General features: G+C 38.5%; 1 protein-coding gene across 9 annotated transcripts in view; it reads right to left on the bottom strand.

Moving 5' to 3' along the window:
* Window positions 1-11830, bottom strand: part of gcgra (glucagon receptor a) — a 31002-nt gene extending 19172 nt beyond the window's left edge. For 7 of the 9 annotated variants that reach the window (XM_067477603.1, XM_067477607.1, XM_067477602.1 and 4 more), the window contains exon 1: window positions 11518-11830. The gene's annotated coding sequence lies outside the window, so the exon portion shown is untranslated. Of the gene's footprint in view, window positions 1-2778; window positions 2986-11517 lie in introns of all 9 variants that reach the window. The other 2 variants (XM_067477606.1, XM_067477608.1) reach the window with 2 other exon arrangements.
* Between the last annotated feature and the right edge of the window lie 2410 nt (window positions 11831-14240).

Below are 14240 nucleotides of genomic sequence, written 5' to 3'. Positions count from 1 at the left end.
TAAATAGTCTTGAAGAGCTGTCTGTGCTGCACAAAGCTTGTTTGAGGTATTTAAGGCAGCTGTGCTACTGCTTTTGTTCTGCTCTGAGCTCCAGCGATACCTAAATAGGCCTCGAGTGTCATTTATTCTCCCATGAAGAGCTATGGGTTCACTTGTTGCAAATGACCCCACTTATGAATGAATTAACCACACAAACAGTCTGGATTGCAGCAACAGACATTATCTACCAACACAAATCAGCACACTCAGTCTGATTTACAGTAAAAAGAAAACAGAGTGGTGATCTATGAACAAGAGCTGTATATTATGTTATATATGTATGTTTCTGGTCTGGTTTGTTTTCAGTCCCATATCTGTACATTGGAGATGTAGTTTATAGTTTGTGAAATAACATGTCCCATAACCCCATATCGCTGACGATATGCAGCATCAACATCTTAAGTCATTCAGGAGTGGTGCAAGGCAAGCAAAATATTAATATGTCATGCAACAGCAAGCAGCAAGGTAAGCAGGAAAAGGCAAGCAGCTCAAAAGCAGTATCTGTAATGTAGGTCAAGAATAAATCCTCCTACGGTTAACAGGCCACACTTTATGTTATCATGGATATAACCAAAATTTATTTTCATCAGTGAATCTACCTATTTGAATCTCTTATTTAAGAATCTTTAAATTTGAGAAGCTGTAACTAGTGATTCTTGTTGCCTGACAATGGTTGGTTAATGGATGCATCATCTAATAATCTCAGCCTTACTTAGTACCTGTTGGTTATGTGTAATTATTTTAAATACTTTGTAGGAGCTACCTGCATCTGGATCTGGGGATTGAATCAGGCTTATTTTAGGAAGATGGCATCTGATGCAAAGAGGACATAGTAGATAGATTGAAAAACTGTAGTATTACAGTACAATATGCATTTAATTTGATGCACACTGACACATGTACACACACATGCACACACACAAATTCAGTCTGACTACAGTCACTATACAGTAACTACAGTACAGTAACTATATACTGTAAACCAAAATAGAGCCAGGTCACAAGTCTAGATAAAAATAGATAAATGAAAACATTTATCTCAACAATTTATCTCCCTAGCAATTTAAAAGTGCACATTTCAAAAATTTAATGTGCCTATACAGGAGGACTGGAGTTAAATGTGCCTTTCTTCTACTTGCTCCTATATTTGCAAATAAGATCAGTGCTCATTGCCAAAGCCTGACAAAGCTGCTGGATGGATGTGTTATGAGGCTATCGAGCTCTTGAAAGATCCTCAGCAGTTCAACACATGTTGGAGGGCATGAGTAATACTCTATCGCAGCACTGTGTTAGTGTGTAATGAATATTTGATGTGTTTAGTTTATGACAACATGGCTCAGGGAAAGGAGGAGAGAGCATAGTTAATGGCAGCTCTTTAAAGTAGAGGAGGACATAAGCTTTGACAGGAGATAGGTGTCCAGCTGACGTAACGTGCCCTTCAGAAAGAAGAAGCGAAAGAGTCAGTCACCTACACACAGGTAAAAGAAAAATAAAAGTATGAACAGCACAGAACATTATGTTGTTTTTTTCATTTATTTGTGTGTTTGTGTGTTGGGGGGTTCACAGATTATGCAGTGTATACATATGGCCCCAATATTTGCTTGGCTTGGGATCTGGGCTCAGCATGCACTGGCTTGTGCAACCTCTAAGGCTGGAGGTTAGTCAATTCTTCTTCATCCCATAGTTATGTTTAAGACGGTCACTGCCTTGAAAATGGTAAATGGTCTGCACTTATATAGCGCTTTTCTACCTATTGGCGTTCAAACTGCTGTTTATTCACCCATTGGCACTCACAATCACACTCAAACACAGCTCCCCCTTTCGTTGCCAAGTTGGGGTTCAGTGTCTTGCTCAAGGACAATTTGACATGTGACCGGAAGAGCCGGGAATCGGACCGCTGAATTGAGGGATTGGTGGACGACCACTCTACGTTCCTGTGCCACAGTCGCCCCCTGTAGATGTCATCAGCGGTAAACTAGCAACATGTAGCATCCATTAAAATAAAACAGTTACTTTTCCGTATTACACTGTCAGTCAGTGTCTTTTAACAATAGTTGATGTTTGTGTATTTAAACCCAAAGCTTGATCTGAATTGAAAGCGGGTGACAGCTAAGTTTTGCTTTGCAGCATGTGCTATACATAACCATTCAGGGACACCAAGATGCTCTGAGTGCTGTTTCAAATTCTTTGGATGATATCACACTACTCAATGGCTGTTATATGTTATTATCAACCCATTTATGGGCCAGTAGGTGACAGCAGGTTTGGGTAAGGTATCTCAATATCAAGCAAAATTATATTCTGTTGTTAGGCTTAGGCACAAAAAGGGGCTAGGAAAAGATTCTGGTTTAGTTTCAGATAAAACACAGTTTCATAAAGAAACTAATAGCTCCTTTTTGTTCTTCCTACAAGGACTTTGTTGTTTTAAAATTATGTTACCATCTTGCTCCTGTCATGAATACTGCTATTTCCATATGTCTTGCTGATGACAACAATGCTGGTATGTAGTAGGTGACCTACTGAACCACAACTATGAAACGATAATCAGCTGCTGCTGTTCACTATGAAATAAAAGTACTGATGCAGGGTGACATGACACTAAACTATGGATTCATTATTGTGTCCTGAAAAAATGTTTCTTGGCAAGCAAGTTTTTAAAGACACTTAAATCAATATTTCAGTTTGTCAACATATCGCTTTGTGCAGTAACTTAATTACATCACTGAAACCAACACTAACCCCTTGTAGCTGCTCCTCTGTGTTCTTCTGACAGCCCACAGCAGAGTGTGTATTACATGTGGATGGAGGTCAATGTCTCCCACTGTGTACACAGCGTGTGGAGGCCCATGTCCAGCCCCCGGGGTCAAAAACACACTGACATCAGCAGTCTCTTCAGTGACGCAGGAAGACATGTTGTTTTTCAACTCCCACTAACAATCACTGCCACTGAAAACCGAGCAGAAAGGCTTCATTCATTGAAAGGAAACACAGACAAAAACACTCCTCTGGAAGATATTAGTTGGCCACGGTCTGCAATTCAAATTCAAATTCAGATTCCATTAATTTTGATCCAGTCCTCATTCCAAATCCTTTAGCTGTTACAGCTCTACAAGCAGCAATGCAGCAGCGTTGATCGCGGCAGTCACTAAAAGAACCTTTGGGTCTGTGAAGGTTTTAAGATAAGTTACATGCTGATACTGTATACACATCCAGTTCTACTTATGCCTGAGAGGAAAAATAATGTAACATGTTATTGTGAGTATGTGTCTCAGAAAAGACACATACTGTTTCAGTGGAAACAGTCTCCCCTTCTGTGGACATTGTGTGCTGCAGTAGCGCATCATGTAGGAACTACACTCACTATACCACTAGATAAAACATGTCTGGTATCAAAATTCATATACAGTATATACAGTATGTATCTTATGATCTTACGGCTCATTATTAACTCATATTTCTCCCAGCGCTTGAGGAAAATAAGCCAAGGTGGCATCTGTGTTTTCAAGGCGATTTGGGCACGTTTGCTAGTTGACGGCTGTTGGCCAAATGATGATCTAAAGTTGTGCTGGATGCAGAAACCATAATAAATATATGATCCAATTCACAAGCAATGGTTCAGTGGAAGGGCTGTTTTAGTTTGGTGACGTCTTGAAAATGAACAAGAAACACAGTCTACTGTGTGTGGGCTCTATGTTGTTAGTTTTTTCTTTGTTTGCTTTTAATGAATCTAAACATAATTTTAAGTTATCTGCATTTTTCCAACATAAAAAATGTAGAAAAATACCAGATGCACTAAAAGCCCTTTGTTGTTTAGCCATTGTTTATTTTAGAGGGTCTCTGGTGTACTAATTGGCACTGCTCATTTTCTTCCCATATTTGTATTTTTTATTTTTTATTTTTTGCCAGAAGCATTTTCTGGTTGTGTTTGTTGCATGTGGATATCATCTGCAGTAAATTATAGTTATTCAATTCTTAACAATCTGTCAAGTGGAAACAACACAAGCAGGACATGTCTGTGGACATACAATCTCTATGAAATCGTTTCGTTCTCTAGATATTTTTCTCTATAACCTGCTTCTATTGTTTTAGATGTTTTTTTTTTCATTTATATCTGATTTTTTATTGTGTTTTAAACTTAAATAAACATAAAAAAATTTTTGACATTATGAATATGATTTATATGATGTTATTTTAATGAAACATTTTGAGACACAACAATATTGGACACAAATCTTTGATCTTAAGTCAGAATTTCACCTTATTAGTTGTTTAATTGTTGCACTCAAAGCAACAGAAATCCACATTAGAATACAGGGCAACAGACAGAATATAAAACAAAACCTTTCACTCTAAAATGCGCAAGGGACCAGAATTTACAAATCAATTGTTTGTGACCAAAAAAAAGGTCAAGTTGACAGTGTGTGACCCAAAGCCCATGGCGAAAGCATGCTAGCCACAGTTTTTAGTTGAGCAGTTGTCGAAATAATATGACTGTTGTTTGTGCTCTGTACTGCGATAATAGGCTGTGTTGGGGAGCAAAAGGAACTGCACTTGACCCTCGACCCACACACATTGGGGGTATTTTTAGCGTCTCACCAATGTGGATCTGAACAAACACATAAAGGCTCAATACTGTTACCTCCTCCAGGGTTTACAAAGCAGTTAGAGGAAAGCAAAACCCTGTTGTGCCTTTTTTTTGTAATCCTCTGCCTCATCTCTGCCAGTATTGATTCTTCTATAATAAATCTTTTTTCTCCACTCTCCGCCCCGTGTGAAAATACCTCTGTGTGCACAGAAGACGAATTTACCTCCCATAGGACTTGATGGGTTATCTTCCCCACTAGGTGCGAAATGAGCCAGACATTAATACACCTGCCACCTTCCAAATTCTTACATCTAATGCGCAAGTTGAGCCATAGTGACCCCCAGGGCCACATGCACATGGCTCCTGTTCAGTCCACACTGGAACATGTAGCTGCGTGAGTAATTATATAAGCCACATTGTGCCTGATTGTGTTATTCAACTCGCAGAAAGTCATGTGTTTCCATCATCATATCACACAGTTGTTCCTGATGCCAATATAACTTAGCAGAGACTTCAGAGATACTTCCAGTATGACCTCTTAAATATAAGTCTGCATACAGAGATCAGCCACAATAGGTCTTAATAATGTCAAGAAACCATGGTCAGCGTACTCACTCTGAGCAGCAAGGTGTGATACACTGTGTGCAGAGGTGGTAGTAGTACACATACTCAATACTTAAGTAAGTACAGAGCTAAAAAACAAAAAACCTCAACTAAAGTATCGCTTTGAATCTTTCACAAAGTAAAAACTACTTATCTATTTTTCTATATTTCACTTAAAGTAAAAAAGTAAAAGTACTCACTAAGAAATTGATGTATTTGAAACTCTATTCATTATGGTAATGATGGCAAAATGTACCGTAAGTAATAAAAAGATAAGGTCAAAGATCATTTTTGGTGCTGGCTGATTTTTACCATTCTAGTGCTGACATGTGGTTAACCCATAATAATATGATTGCGTATTTTAGTTTTTAGTTTTTTCACTAAAAATCCATATCATATATTTTTATATAAAAAACACCAGGTGGTGGTATTATAGTTTTGGCTGATTGCTATATCTCAGTCCATCTACAAAGTAAAAGCTCTAGCTGAATTTTAAAAGGCAGACAGATTGTCTGTAGAGTTCTAGTTACCAGAGACCCCAAGAAGTTAAGTCTGACCATATGACAGGGAGATCCAAATTATTATGGCTCCTTGAACTCAAATATCAAAGTCAATTGGCTCTCCAGTCTTGCTCCCATACTCCTAATGCTCATTTTAAATAAACAAAGGTGTTGATTATATAGCCAAAGGTGAGTTTAATATTTGCAACTTCACAATGCTGTTTGGATTTTTATTTAGCCAAATCTACAACTTCAAGAAATCTACAAATACAAGAATAGTTCCTGTTTTAATTTGCAATCTGAGCAGACTAGTTTGAGGTCACCCAGAAGAAATCCAGTTTCGTATCGACCAAATTTTTCGGACAAATTCAGCAACACAAATGTTGGAGCATAACTGTACCCTGACACCTGAAACAAAGTCTCACTCTTATCACCTCTGTCTGTATTTTGTAACTCACAAAACTGCGGTATGGATTTGAAAAAAACTCAAACGGAAATTAAAATGTAAAATCTGAGCAAGCAGTAGTTCACTAGATCAAATACAGCAGCCACAGAGGCTTTAAGCAGCTAGGGAAAACATTGTTCACTTTGATTTATAATTATTAATGGTAACTGTTCAGACAATGTCTAGACCGTAACTGCTCTTTATGCAACAATAATGCCTGAAGAGTGAAAATAAAGGCATTGTTAATTAAAAAATAATTAATCTGCAGACCTACATTCTCTGTAACAGCTATTCCATAACAAGTAAACAGGATGAGTAAGTTAAAAAGACATTATTAATGACACCGACATTAACAGGGAGCAGGTATTGATTTATAAAAATAGATTAATCACTCTACTTCCCTTCACAGCAACAGCTCCAACCATAAGACTGTCGCCTCTGAACCTCATAAACATGGGGGCGCTCTTGTCCCTATACTATTCTGTGGGACTTTCCTGGACTGATTGAGTGAAGACAGGAAGGATGTGATTTAAGTGTTCTGTTGTCTGGCTGATATCCAAAAGCCAATCTGGTCAGTCTTCATGCTGTGAGCTTGAAATAGCAAACCTCTCACAGAACCAAGAACGAAATGATGCATTGCGAATCTCCAGAGCACTGCATCTCTGGTTTTGCGTTATTTACTACAATATAATAGGCTTCTTATGTTCATTGTGTGTGAAGGTGGAAAACAAAATGCGAGATGTTTTGTTACTATGGAAAGCTACGCCACCTGATTGTTGGGGGAACATTTAATATTGGCCCCAATCAACAGGTGTCAGAACACACAGTGCAACTTAGCGTGTCGCTTCCCCGTAACTTGTCAGATTGCTCATGTTCACCTTGTCCACCACAACATTTGACCCATGCTGCATAAACAATTCCGCCTGTCCACCATCGGGAGACTCTTTTGGCATGTCAGCCTGATTAATTTCATATTGTTTCCCGCTGCACAGCAGGCAACTTCAAAACATTGTCTGGATTAGTTCAAAAGTACAGGAAGGTAAGATGTTGGCAGCCACCCAGACCTCAGTAAGTGATGGAATGTACTGCACATCATATGTGATCCTGTGGTGTTGGTACTTAACAGAGAACATGAAGGAAATGGCAACAGATGGCACTCAGAGACCAGAAAGCCACATCAGAACAAAATAGATCGGCAAATACGTTCAGTGTGCACTGCTCTGCACTGTGTATGAAGGAAACCAGCAGCATTATGAAAGTCAGCCAAAACATGATTTAATGTGTCCTATCAAAAACATCGCCATCAACAAGAAATCGTAAGCTAAACATTGTGTCAACACTGCCTTTCACCAGCCATATTCTGTTGCTACAGTAGCTGGTGTATATTGCTCTGGAGGTGAAGAGTTTTATCTGAAGAGGTTTCTTTCAAGGAACTGACAGTTGTTCTGCTACTGGCACTCTGCAGAGTGTACTTGGGAATATTTAATAAACTCTTAACTTATCCGTTTAACCCAGCATGTGCTTTAAAGTCAAACTGTTGCTCCAAGCAAACAGGGAGTCGATCTCTATTAAATAAGCAGTAGATGTTTCCTGCCACTAACAGGAAAGGGATTGGTTCTGACCCCTCCCATTCAGCTGTCATTATAAGCGTGTATCTGCACATACACATTGTGCATTAAAAAGAAAGAAAGAAAGAGAGAAAGATAAAATAATATGTTTATTAGTGCATCGTTGGGCCTCCAGTGAAACAAATGTAAATTAAATTCATTTTAAATGTATTCCTAAAGTGAATGTTCATTTTTAAAATGCAAAAATTACCTCACCTTAATGGCATACTAGTGACAATACTGTAATGTTAGTGTGATAATAATGTGATAATAATGAATATAATTGCATTAATTGCTTCAAGAGTAGCACTAGATTTGCCTAAATATCTGTACAACTAACACGTGCCTGTGGCTGCCTCCGACAGGAATTTCTTAGGGGAGCAACATCTCTCACTGCTTTTCATTTCTTTTTCAGAAGCGACACATTTGTTTACCTATTATTCAGCTCATGAGATGCCTGCATAATCTCTGAAGAAGTGGCTTTTTTTGTATGACATTATTATTTGACCATTTGGGAATTCTTTTCTGTTTTTCCATTTATGTTTCAGTGTGTACCTGTGTGTTTGTGGACAAGGTGTTATGAGTTACATTGAACACAGGACAAGTGGAGCCCAGAAGTGGTATCCAGACAGACCCTTATCGCCAGTCTGTTCCAACCCAGAGTTACAGCTCTTTATAGTGGAAGCTATTCTTAGTCCAGTCCTTCTGGTCCCATCGTGGGGGTTGGTTTGATCCTGAAGCCCATAAAGCTGCACAACACGTCTGCTGTAACTTGATGGGTGATGACACCAAGACTCACACCTGTCCTCTGGACCACCGTAATCCAGCTGAAGATTTCCTGTTCATCTCTCGCTTTAGTTCTGATCCTTTGTTTTTGCTTGGTCAGCGTTCCTCTTTGACGTTTAGGTTCTTTCTACTTGCATGTCTCTTGCCTTTGCCATTTCTTTTTTTTCTTCTTCTCTCTTTATTCCCTGCACTATAGCCAAAGAAAAAGTGGAAAGGAGCACAGCAAGACATAAACAAAGCCAATGAATTTATATCTTGTCTCTCACTTGCTCTTTCTTGCTTTCATCTCGTTAGATTGCTCATACTCAGGAAACCACAAAAAGCAGCGACATTTGAAGCTGCCCTCTGTCTTCCTTTCTCAAGCATCAACTCTATCATTTGTTCACCTCGCTTTAACCTCAATCCTGCAACATGCCAAGTATGTATCACAGTGCATCGTCATGCACTGTAAATGCCTTTTCTAGTGTTACACACATTTTTTTTACATTTTTAGTGTTAAATACATAGCAGTCTATCCCTAAAGTATAAGTCAAAAAGGTCAAAGCAGCTGTCAGACACCATACAATGTGTCTAACAGTGACCATCAGCTGTAAAGATGTGCTATTCTGGAGTCCAGAGAGTGAATTGAGGAAGATGTCCTCCCCATATTTGATTTATCCCTCATTAAATATCTTTGCCATACTTCTCCAGCAGCCACGGTTTCCACAGACAGAAAGCTGAATGTTTACACCCAGGATAACTCTTTTCTTGGCAGCCTAAGTATACAACACTCGACTCAACAAGTTACAGATCAAAGACATACAAGATGAACAATATTTGTGAATAATGAAAGCACTAAAGATCTTTGCAGACAGTGCTGAAATATATGTTATATCTTTGTGTCAAGTGTAGCCCTGATGGCACGAAGGTGTAACTAACTATATTTGTTCTTAACCTAAACTGAAGACACGGAGAAAGTATCATTCCATCCTTTTCTCCACATGGATTCTGTGAGTTATTCCTTATCCAAGACACAAAACACTGCAAAAGCCCTTCTTTGACAGACCTCAGGGTGCTGGAACTGAACAACCTCAGATGGTGTACAGTCCTGACATACATTAGATACAGGAGGTGAAATTATCAGAAAGTGGTAAGTAGAGACATTTGTGCTTTTTGACTGCAAATGCTGCTATATATATATATATATATATCCTATAAACAAATGCAAATGCAATAACTAACCCCCTTCTATTCATTCACCATATTTATCCATATACTGAAAAACTTCACCCTACTGATTTTAGCAGCTCCTATGGAACAGAACATTACCTTATGCAACACAAAGCTACACTAATGTGTATTATATATGCATTAAATCACCTGGACTGCTGCCTAATGTTTGCAAATTACAACTAAAGACAACATACAGTGAGGTCCTCATTTGCAGCGTGCACCTGCTTGCACACAGCTACAGCATGCATTTCTTATATCACTGCAACAGATGTGTTAGAATTGTAATGAATATGGTTTTTGGTTTACATAATAATAGGGACATTTATTAGCCACTGTCTGTGCAGTGGAATACAAGAGGCACAAGGGACTGAGGGGCCCACATGTTGTTCTCTCACTTGCGTGATGCTGCCCAAGTGGGTCTAATTAGGATCAAAATCACTCCTGGACAATTTACTCCCCTAACAATTAAATTCTTATATATCAAGTGTTAAACTGTACACACAGAACCACTAACGAGGGTATTCTGCCTGATAAAATGATTAGACGCATTTTTTCTAATATGAATTCTCTCGGATCATTTAATGTCGCCTTTAAAGTCACCCAAGAAACAGTCTGATTGAAAACCATCAAATGACAAAATTAAAAAGGTGTAGCATGGCATGTTAAATATTTCTTTAAAAATCCTAATTTAAAAAATCCTAAAAGACAGGCGATTTTTTCCACAGGTCAGAGTAACTAAGAATAACTAACTAATAACTAACTAATTATGAATTTATATAAATGTCCAGTTATGAATAGCTGGACTTGATTTTGCTCACTTATTCTGAGTTAAACTAACTCTGCCCTTTACGTTGGTGCAAATTCTTTCTGTATTCATTCAACTGAGCTTATATGCTCTAGAGAAAACTATAGTGGTACAACAACACAATTTCCAACAACAAAACTATTTTAAAGTTTAACCTCATAGTCTCATCAAAAATTTGCATTTTATTTTACATACACTTGTGTTCCATCACATTGTGCCTGTAGTTATTGTGTTTACTCCCATGTAGCCTACAATTTATGCTCCAAATTAAGCAAGATTGCTAGACTGTGCATTATGTCAATTGCACAAAGAAACACGTATGTCTAGACTTTGGCTCCTTATTCAAAAAATAATGCATTTTATGCAGCAATGACTTATGTTGTAATGTACAGAATTTAAGAAAGTGTGAAGTCATGTTTCACAAGGGACTGAAGCAAGATAAACAGTAAACCTCTGGTGGGTTAATTAGATATTTTTATGATCTACTACTCTGCTATACTGGCTCAAACACACTTGTGGATTTTTACAGAGCGGGCACCAAACCAAGTGCAGATTCCAGTCAGAGAAGGGCTTAGATAAGGTTGCATTTCAATAGGAGCGATATGTGATAATAAAGTGCCGTTTCTGGGAGTCTGCAGTGTTTCCAGACACGTGGGCTAAATAGAAACAAATCACAGGTGACCGACAAATAATGACCTGATTGACAAGTTATTATTTGGGGATTTCAGTGTTCGAATTTCAAACAATAACTGTCGTATAATCCCCCATATAAAGTCATTGTTATTAATAGCATCGTTGTGCTGTTGTTATATTGTTAAACCACAGGCATTAAATAGTTTTTTATGCGAGTGAAGACACTGAAATTCACTTTACTTTAACCACACAAGTAAATGTCGTAAAACTAAATGAAACGGAATGAGTTGAAAGCAAATTACCGTTGACGGGATTCCGCTGATTCCCTCTGTCTTTGCTTTCACTGCGGCTCATCTTCTGAGCAGCATCTGCCACAAAATATTTCCTCTCAGTTCAGGCGGCTCCGCTGTAATCCAACTTTCAAAATACCCCAAATAACCGGCTGCGTGCAGCTTTCCTAAAGATGTCTTCTGGGCGACTTTAGTAAAGTGAACAGTTTCTGAGTTGGCGGAAAGGAAACACAATAACAAGTAAAGTCAACCATTAAGCTCAGTATGTGATTTGGTCACCGGCGTTGTTAGCGCGAGCGCACCGCTCCTCCTTGTACTCGTGTGACGTAACAGACAGAGGGGCATTTAACCTGGGAGCAAAGGTGTAGTGTACTGTGTGTGTGTGGGGGGGGGCGTGTGTGAGAGAGCGACAGTAAGTGTGTCCGTGTGAGAGACCGTGTGCGTGTTTGTGTGTTTGTGTGTTTATGTTAAAATAGGTGTGTGTATCTAAAACATTCACCAGACTCATTTGTTTGCATGACTTGGGTTCTGATTCTATTACTTAGTGTGTGTTTTGTATAAAAAGGGCTAACATTTCAGAAAACTTTGACATTTTGTAAATCACAGAATGCATCTGTCACGAGCTAAATAAGCCACCTCTACAACGCATTTGCTCAGTCATGGTACAGGATGGATAGAGCTGCACATTTGCACACTTCTACAGACACAGGGGTGGATGTAGAAACTGTTTACTGGGGTGGCCAGACGGGGGCATGCCCTCAAATAAGGTGGAACATAACTAGATGAACAGCGTTAAGAGCCTAATCAGACAGGAGCCCTTTGGTGCCTCACACTGTTTTTTTATGTTGAGATTTTTACAGTATTACATATACTTGGCCCTAATCAGTTAGAATGCCTTTTAGCTGCGTGCTGCATCTTTCTTTTTTTTTACCATAAGTAACTATCACCTGCATGATGATTGCTTCCTGAATTATTTTAGGATTTTGGTAATTTGCTGTCATCAGTCATCTGGTCTCTCAATTCCGCTGATTGGACAATTTAAAAATCTGAGAAAAAACACTGGTGACATCCAGCGCTTCTTCGGCAAAAGTGGGAAGCATGTAAAGTGGCTAAATATGAGCCGCGCTTCGCTAAACGCTTCACTCTGATTGAAAACAATTACAAAAAAAGGCACCCCAGACGGATAAAACGGGTTCTGTTTGATTAGGCCCTAAGAAGTCAAAAAATAGTATGGTATGTGAGATAGTTTAGCCTGTTTGGAGATAAGGATGGGGAGTGCATTAAATAACCTACTGAACATGTAATTAAGTGAGGACCCTTTACTTTTCTAGTGCATGTGACGTTCACTCACCTGTAATGTAGATAGTGCATGTGATTACCAATTTGGACTGCACCACAGATTACACAGACTCATAAAAAGGACAAAAGCTAGCCTGGCTCTCTTCAAAGAGAACAAAATGTCCCCCCTGTCATATTTAAAGCCCTTTAGCATATACCTTTCAATTTAATTTCCATAAAACAGGACTGTAGAAGTGACAATTTGCATTTTTGGGGGGCATGTCCTTAACTCTTTCCTTGACCAGAGCCAGTTGCCAGGCAACCAGCAGGAACTCAAGGAAGTTATGGTCCCATGAGATATGGCCAAGTCCATAACCCTCCAAAAACACTGTTTTTACTTTTTTTAATTTTATTTTTTTTAGTTTGTGCTGATTAAACAATTGAGCTGAGTGTTAATTACCTGAGATTCAGAGGTCTCCCCATAAAATATTAGCCCAGATGGCTTATGTCTGCAGGTTAATACGACCTACAGTACAGTATTATAGGTGACCTATAGTGGTCATAGTAATTATGATGTGAAGAAAGAAAGTTAGCTGATGTATTTATTGAGAAAGTCTTGGCGAATAAATATGTTTGAAATCTTAGGCCATTTTCACAAGAAATCAATATTTCTACATACAGTTTTTGTGCTAAGCTTATCCCTGGTCCACCTAGTGTGTAAATATGAAAATACACATACACTAGGCTATGTAAATGGCCTGCTGTGCGTAGGAAAAAAGTGTAATTTAGCATTGAATCATTCATAGACTGAGTGATATTTTGCGAGTGTGCATGAAAATGAGGCATCCTGTAGCTGCAGTATTTGTATAATATTGCTGTTCGTTGTTCCAGTGAATCATCTGTACCAGCACCAATACACCAGCTGCAGGATAATTTGGCAGGGGCCACACTTCACATGCTGTCAGTTTCATCCCTTTAACACAGGAACATCTTGAGGAGGTGGGTGCTGATCAGGGATGTCTTCCTGCCATCCCCCCTGTAGCTGGGCCCTTGAATTCCTGAAAACTTTTTACCACTGTCTTCTTTCCCCCAGTGCAAATATTGTCTTCCTAACAAAGCCAGACACTTGTATTTAGTGACTTTATTAAATCATATTTAATTAAAAAGTTCAAAAGTATTTATAGACTGAGTCACCAAACTTAATTCCATTTTCATAAATATTTTATTCATGAAGAGAACTTTGTCTTCGCCCCCATGCTGGACATTTCATATTTTTAATGTGCTTTCAGTCATCACTTCACAAAACTGTGCATTTTTACCATTTCCAATTCTATACTGAGCAGACGATGTGAGGAATAGTTATTTACTGCAAATGAGAATTGAATTTTGTGTGATTACTACTGAAATGCCAAGTAGAAATAATCAATGTCTTCTTTAGTGATATTTATGCCAAACCA

Source organism: Channa argus, chromosome 15 (genome assembly GCF_033026475.1).
Source record: "Channa argus isolate prfri chromosome 15, Channa argus male v1.0, whole genome shotgun sequence".
NCBI lineage: Eukaryota > Metazoa > Chordata > Actinopteri > Anabantiformes > Channidae > Channa > Channa argus.
Note: the sequence above shows the minus strand (reverse complement) of the source record. Positions and strands in the feature narration are given on the sequence as shown.